The sequence below is a fragment of the Notamacropus eugenii genome, chromosome 2, assembly GCF_028372415.1.
Source record: "Notamacropus eugenii isolate mMacEug1 chromosome 2, mMacEug1.pri_v2, whole genome shotgun sequence".
Lineage (NCBI taxonomy): Eukaryota > Metazoa > Chordata > Mammalia > Diprotodontia > Macropodidae > Notamacropus > Notamacropus eugenii.
The window spans coordinates 396,669,847-396,676,710 of NC_092873.1; positions in this window are offsets into that span (position 1 = coordinate 396,669,847).

The window sequence follows — 6,864 nt, forward strand, 5'->3', positions numbered from 1 at the left end:
GTTAAAAAGAATATTCTAATCAATGTGGTAAAAATCCAAATGTTTCCAAGTAAGTTTTGACTCTATCCTAGTTTTATTCTTAGGATCATTGATCCTAGTGCTAGAAGGGATCTCAGGACACCATTTAGTTTAATCCAGGGGTGAGGAACCTGGAGCCTCAAGGTCACATGAGGCCTTCTAGGTCCTTGGGTGTGACCTTTTGAATGAGTTTAAGTTTTACAGAGCAAATCCTTTCATTAAGGGGATTTGTTCTGTGGAGTTTGGATTTGGTTAAAGGGCTGCACTTGAAGACCTCGAAGGCCACATGTGACCCTGAGGCTACAGGTTCCCAACCCCTGGTCTCATCCCCTAAAATGATAAGGAAACCAAAGTCCAAAGATTAAATGACTTGCCCAACATCCTACAAGTTGTAGGAACAGAATTAGAATTGAACTCAGGTCCCATGACTCCAAATTCAATAGGAAGGAACAAATGCTCTTTCAGATGTCCTTTGAAATGATGAAATAGCCCATTCTTCCTTGGCAGCTATCTCTCTTGAGATGGGAGGTCTCAATTTACCCTACCATACAACTACCAGTCAGTTGCTCAATCAAGCAAGTTTTTAGTGACACCTGCTATGAGTTGGTGCTGTGGAGGATGTAGCAGAACAAGCCTTTCAAGGAGCTCCTAGAATTAGGGACACAAGGCTAGCACATGTGAAGAAAAAACATTGATCAGGTGCCCATTTTGAAATACAGAGGCAAGAGCAAAACAGTCTCTCACCTCAAAGAGTGTATATTCTACATGATACAGTTTGCTAATTGTTTTATGCAGAGGCAAGTAGAGTCCTGGGCTTGGAGTCAGGAAGTCTTTTTTGAGTTCAAATTCAGTCTCAGACACCAGCTGTGTGACCCTGGGGAAATCACTTAAGTCTGTTTGCCTCAGTTTCCTCATCAGTGAAGTGAGCTAGAGAAAGAAATGGTAAACCACTCCAGTATTTTTGCCAAAAAAACCCCAACTCATGAGGAGTTGGACATGACTGAAATGACTGGACAGCAACAATAACCACAAAGCATAACATTGGATAAGGAATCAGGAGCCCTCAGTTTTCTAGTCCTGGCTTTAGCACTAAATGTCTGTGAACCTATTGGAGATTCACTTAACCACTTATTTGGAAAATGAGGAGATTTGGCTCAATAACCTTTCAACTTTAAGGGTCCATGGTTCTATAAGTGATATTGAAGATTAGAGGAAGATGAAGACCAGTGAGCTGGCATGGCCAGGGAAGGCTTTGTAGAGTAGGACTTGAGCTAGGTCTTTTTCATTTATTTATTTATTGATTGATTTGACATTCATTTTAACAAAATTTTGGGTTCCAAATTTTCTCCCCTTTTATCCCCTCCCCCCACACCAAGCATTCTAATTGCCCCTATGACCAACCTGCTCTCTCTTCTATCATCCCTCTCTGCCCTTGTCTCCATCTTCTCTTTTGTCCTGTAGGGCCAGATAACTTTCTATACCCCTTTACCTGTATTTCTTATTTCCTAGTGGCAAGAATATTACTCGACAGTTGTTCCTAACACTTTGAGTTCCAACTTCTTTACCTCCCTCCCTCCCTACCCCTTCCCTTTGGAAGGCAAGCAATTCAATATAGGCCAAATCTGTGTAGTTTTGCAAATGACTTCCATAATAGTTGTGTTGTATAAGACTAACCATATTTCCCTCCATTCTATCCTGTCCCCCATTTCTTCTATTCTCTTTTGATCCTATCCCTCCCCATGAATGTCGACCTCAAATTGCTCCCTCCTCCCCATGCCCTCCCTTCCATCATCCCCCCCACCCTGCTTATCCCCTTATCCCCCACTTTCCTGTATTGTAAGATAGGTTTTCATACCAAAATGAGTGTGCATTTTATTCCTTCCTTTAGTGGAATGTGATGAGAGTAAACTTCATGTTTTTCTCTCACCTCCCCTCTTTATCCCTCCACTAATAAGTCTTTTGCTTGCCTCTTTTATGAGAGATAATTTGCCCCATTCCATTTCTCCCTTTCTCCTCCCAATATATTTCTCTCTCACTGCTTGATTTCATTTTTTTAAGATATGATCCCATCCTCTTCAATTCACTCTGTGCACTCTGTCTCTATGTGTGTGTGCGTGTGTGCATGTGTGTATGTGTAATCCCACCCAGTACCCAGATACTGAAAAGTTTCAAGAGTTACAAATATTGTCTTTCCATGTAGGAATGTAAACAATTCAGCTTTAGTAAGTCCCTTATGACTTCTCTTTGCTGTTCACCTTTTCATGGTTCTCTTCATTCTTGTGTTTGAAAGTCAGATTTTCTTTTCAGCTCTGGTCTTTTCATCAAGAATGCTTGAAAGTCCTCAGTTTCATTGAAAGACCAATTTTTCCCCTGAAGTATTATACTCAGTTTTGCTGGGTAGGTGATTCTTGGTTTTAATCCTAGTTCCTTTGACTTCTGGAATATCCTGTTCCATGCCCTTCAATCCCTTAATGTAGAAGCTGCTAGATCTTGTGTTATCCTGATTGAATTTCCACAATACTTGAATTGTTTCTTTCTAGCTGCTTGCAATATTTTCTCCTTGACCTGGGAACTCTGGAATCTGGCCACAATGTTCTTAGGAGTTTCTCTTTCTGGATCTCTTTCAGGCGGTGTTCTGTGGATTCCTTGAATATTTATTTTGCCCTCTGGTTCTAGAATCTCAGGGCAGTTTTCCTTGATAATTTCATGAAAGATGATGTCTAGGCTCTTTTTTTGATCATGGCTTTCAGGTAGTCCCATAATTTTTAAATTGTCTCTGCTGGATCTATTTTCCAGGTCAGTTGTTTTTCCAATGAGATATTTCACATGATCTTCCATTTTTTCATTCTTTTGGTTTTGTTTTGTGATTTCTTGGTTTCTCAGAAAGTCATTAGCCTCCATCTGTTCCATTCTAATTTTGAAAGAACTATTTTCTTCAGTGAGCTTTTGAATCTCCTTTTCCATTTGGCTAATTCTGCTTTTGAAAGCATTCTTCTCCTCATTAGCTTTTTGAACCTCCTTTGCCAATTGAGTTAGCCTATTTTTCAAGGTGTTATTTTCTTCAGCATTTTTTTGGGTCTCCTTTAACAGGCTGCTGACCTGCTGTTCATGCTTTGACTGCGTGTCTCTCATTTCTCTTCCCAGCTTTTCCTCCACCTCCCTAACTTGATTTTCAAAATTCTTTTTGAGCTCTTCCATGGCCTGAGCCCATTGAGTGGGCTGGGATACAGAAGCCTTAACTTCTGTGTCTTTGCCTGATGGTAAGCATTGTTCTTCCTCATCAGAAAGGAAGGGAGGAAATGCCTGTTCACCAAGAAAGTAACCTTCTATAGTCTTATTTCTTTTCCCTTTTCTGGTAATTTTCCCAGCCAGTGCTTGGGGTCTGAGATTCAAATGCTGCTTCCCAGCCTCAGGGCTTTTGGCGGGACGGGGCTGCTATTCAGTGTGAGATTAAGTTCAGGTGCTCAGGTGGGGGCAGGGCCTCCTCTCAGGCTCAGTTCCCTCAGGGGGTTTATGCAGAGACCTTCAACAATGGATCCAGGCTCCTGCCTGCTTGGGGAGCCCTGGTCTGCCACTGCCTCAGCTGCTGCCTCCCGAGGGGGCCTGAGTTATGGGGGCACCCCACTCCCCTCTCGACCCGCCAAAGAGACCCTCTCACTGACCCCTGTCACCTGTGGGTGGAGGGACCCGCGTGGCCGCTGGAGATCCCGTCCCTGAAGTCCGCTCGGATCTGCTCCTCTCAGTGCCGCGGGCTTGGCAGGGCTGTACTTGGCTCCCAGTCCCGGCGCCCAGTCCGCGGCACAAAGGACCTTTTGCGAGAAGTTTGCAGGTCCCTCTGGAACAGAAATCTCCTTCGCTCCACTGTTCTGTGGCCTCTACTGCTCCAGAATTCGCCATGAGTTCTTTTTGCAGATGGTCTATGGGTTGTGGGTTCGGAGTTATGTGTATGTGCGTCTTTCTACTCTGCCATCTTGGCTCCGCCCCTTGAGCTAGGTCTTAAAGGAATGTTAGATCTGAACAGTGGGGCAGAGAAAAGGTTTTCCAGACAAGGGGAGGAGGGAATATAGCACAACCATTGATATAAAAATGAATATGACATGTTCACAAATGCATGATGGTCAGTTTTGACTCAGCTGTTCACCCAGGAATTGTTAGAAACACACCAAGTTTCATTACTGTGCTTATCACTATCGGCCACCATTTTGGAACATGGTGAACCCACTTTCTCATCTTTTTCCCCCATTCATCCAAGCAATGTGTTCCTATCTGCCCCAACATTTCCCACAATAAAACATTCCAATTCCCACCCCCACCCCATTATCTCTCAATATGAATTTCTGTAAGAGCAACTTGGTCATATTATTCAGATTGTTTGGGGCTGCTTCCCACCACCTCTCTCTTGGCCAAGGACTTCTTGGTATTACTTGGAAAGGGAGGATAGAAGGAAGAGGGGAAAAAATGGACAGACCTCAATATATTCCTTTCTTCTGTCTCATAGAGTCTTCCTGTAGGCACCTGAAGATACAAAAATTAATCAATCTGTGAAATGTAAAACAGTGGTTAAGAGATTTCTGACTTTTTATACTGCAAAGATGTTGATATTCTTCATGTTTCCTAATAAGTAAAAAAAAAATCTAGAGAGCTTCAAGTCACTCTGAACTGAAAACAAGACAGAAGTCATAATTATGTCTTTTCATTGAGAAAAAAGAGAACCAAAATGTAAAAAATGCTTTTTTGTCTGTTTGGTTTTTACTACATCTACCTGGTTTTGTTTCAGTGCTTTCCTTAATCTGATTTTTATCTTAGTAGGAAAAAATAAGTAGTGTTTATTGGGTAAGTATTTTCAGTGAGAGGAAAAAAAATTAGCTGCTGTGATGAAATGTCCTAAGTACCAGTTAGATGTATTTAACCTGTCAGTGTAATAGAATGTTAGATGTTTTGGGGGGATGAACCAGTCTGTCAAGTCTGATGGAATACAGTGAGAAGCAACTTGTTTATATTATCGAAATTCTAATTTGTTGAAAACTTATGTGGCAGAGGAAAATGCTTGATCACTAATTTGGAACAAAATGAATTCCCATCTCAAAGAATGCAGCAAGTAGCTGTAACCAGCATTTCTTATATAGAAAAAATTCTTTCTTCCAAACAACTTTATACATGTCCTGTTATTATCATATTCCTTTCACACATCTCTGAGCAATGCATCATCCCATTCATTTTCCTGGTTTGGATACTGAGGCACTACAGGATAGCCTTGGCAGTGACAAAGCCTGGACTAGCATGTAAATCTCAAAAGTCCCAGTACTATACAGTAATCCCTAATGCTGAAGTTTTTCTGAATCAGATAATTTAATTAAGAGTCCACTGGTAACTTAAGTAGGTGGAGTGTAAAGTTGAAATTCATAGTTGAGATATGGGAATATAGGAAAGATCCATGATTTTTGTCAGTGGTAGACAACTCTTGGTGTGGAAACTTCTTCCACCAAGAGCAGATCACAATGGCTAAGTCCTGGCCTATTTTTATAGAGCTAGTTTCAGAGATGGGATTTGAATTTGGGACTCAAGGCATGAAGGTTTTCCTCTGTACCTTTCCACATTTCAATAATCTCTTATAAACAAAGCAACTGACAGAGTGAAGAAGCAACCTTTACAAACCAAACTGTGAGTCAAGATCACCCATCCTTACTTGATCTTCTTTCTCTCTAAAGAGAGGGAATCCATTGGCCTATGCCCCTCCTACAAAAAAAAGTCCAGAATAAATTGGAAAAATGCTAAATTTTTTTTGACAAAATATGTAGAGTGACTGACACCTTTAATCGAGTTTCCTGTTCTGGATCTAGATCCTCAGGGCAGCTGGTTGTCAATTACTCATTAGCTCTTGCTACACATAGGTTAGTATGGGTTGTCACTGGCACAGGTCTAACGGTATATGTGTCCTCAAATCACTTATACTCCTCTCATTTGCTTTCTCTTAGCAAATAGTTTAATTGATTTAGATAAAAGTATATTAAAAATAAATACAGATATGTATGTCTCAGAAGTATTAACTTTCTCAGTTCCTATCATACAACCTGGGAAGAACCCTACTTATTTTTTCTTGATCCCCCTTCAGAATGAAAGAAATGTGAAGTTTAGGTGCTTAATGCACATTTTACACTCCCTGGGGCTCACACTGGAAAGGCATAGGCTTTGAGTGGGTCAGTTTACATAGCTGGGCTCTGAAATTCTCGATTTTCACTGCTGCCAGTAGAAACCTTGTCACACACCATTGGCTCTCCATATTTCTCCTCATCATTTCATCAGCATGGGGCCTCCTTTGCTCTGCTGCTCACACCTGCTAGCTTCCCTGCTCCTGGAATGGGAGGTTTCTTTGCTAGGTACAAAGACAGAGAAACCCTCCCAAAAGTCAACACCGATCCAAGCCTCCCTCTACCTTGAAAGTCATGTATCCAGTCATGCATTTTCAACATGAAAATTATTTCAAAATATCTGCTCCCCCAAACTTGTAGGAGACAAGCAATGTCAGGGTTGATGGGGAGAGAAGAGGAAAGAAAGGAATAATCAGGTTCCTTAGATCTGGTCTATTATGTTAGGGAAAATTATTAATTTATTCCAGAAACAAAAGTGTAGACATTTTCAAAAGCAATCCATTGAAAAAAAAAATCAAAGTACTTCTGTAATAACACAAAACCCCAGGGAGGCTTGGAGAGGCTTCCTCAGCTCTGGGCTCCTGCTTATGGACCCTGACTCAGTCCTGGGGGATCTTGGCTTATGCAGAGAGGTCAGTCTCTTTATGTCTCTACCCTAGACCCTACAGAGAATCATTTGAAGCTTGGCTTTGGCTAG